This window comes from Brassica oleracea, chromosome C5 (assembly GCF_000695525.1).
Source record: "Brassica oleracea var. oleracea cultivar TO1000 chromosome C5, BOL, whole genome shotgun sequence".
NCBI classification, from domain to species: Eukaryota; Viridiplantae; Streptophyta; class Magnoliopsida; order Brassicales; family Brassicaceae; genus Brassica; species Brassica oleracea.
In genome coordinates this window covers 42262405-42263062 of record NC_027752.1, presented here as the reverse complement: position 1 = coordinate 42263062, position 658 = coordinate 42262405, and the positions used below count along the sequence as shown (strand labels likewise).

At 42.6% G+C, this 658-nt stretch overlaps 1 pseudogene; it reads left to right on the top strand.

Moving 5' to 3' along the window:
- The window catches only part of LOC106292359, a 9667-nt pseudogene that overhangs the window by 7441 nt on the left and 1568 nt on the right, over nt 1-658 (top strand).

Genomic DNA, 658 nt, shown 5'->3' with positions numbered 1-658 from the left:
TTCCTTTTGTATGTTATTGGTTTGATTTTAAAACAATGCCTTTTAGCTTAATGTCATCTTGAGACTTAAAAACTTGAAATTTATTGGTCAGATAGCTTCTTCTCCGACATTAACAAACCTGCTGCGGTGAACTGCATCGAGGGCCATGGCAGTAATTAGAAGAGAGATTGGGAACAAGGTGTTGAAAACGAGTGTGTCTGGCTTGGTGGAGCTCAATATACTCAAGAACCTCACCATCTATGCTGTTGCAGGCTCTCTAGGTCGTTTCAAATCTCATGCCAGCAACATAGTGTTTGATGTATTCATAGCTACTTGCCAAGATCCAGCCCAAAACATGGAGAGCTCTCAAATTGATGGAAGCCATTAATAGCAATCACCGTACCTTCACTATCTCCACCATCACTGAAGATACCATCATAGAGAACCATGGCAAGGTTGTCTAATTTTACTTGTCAACATGTTTACTGTTTGCACCTTTTCTTTAAACATCACATTCATGTATTTCAGGAGCACAGTGAGAACATTCTTCCAAGCAGTGAAGGTGACGTAGGATTGGCAGCGTCATCGGGCCCGTCTGTTTTGGGAGACAAGGTCGATGAGGAATGTGCTGCACTAGATCCTCCAGAGATTTCAGATGCTCAGAACAACCGCAAGCGCT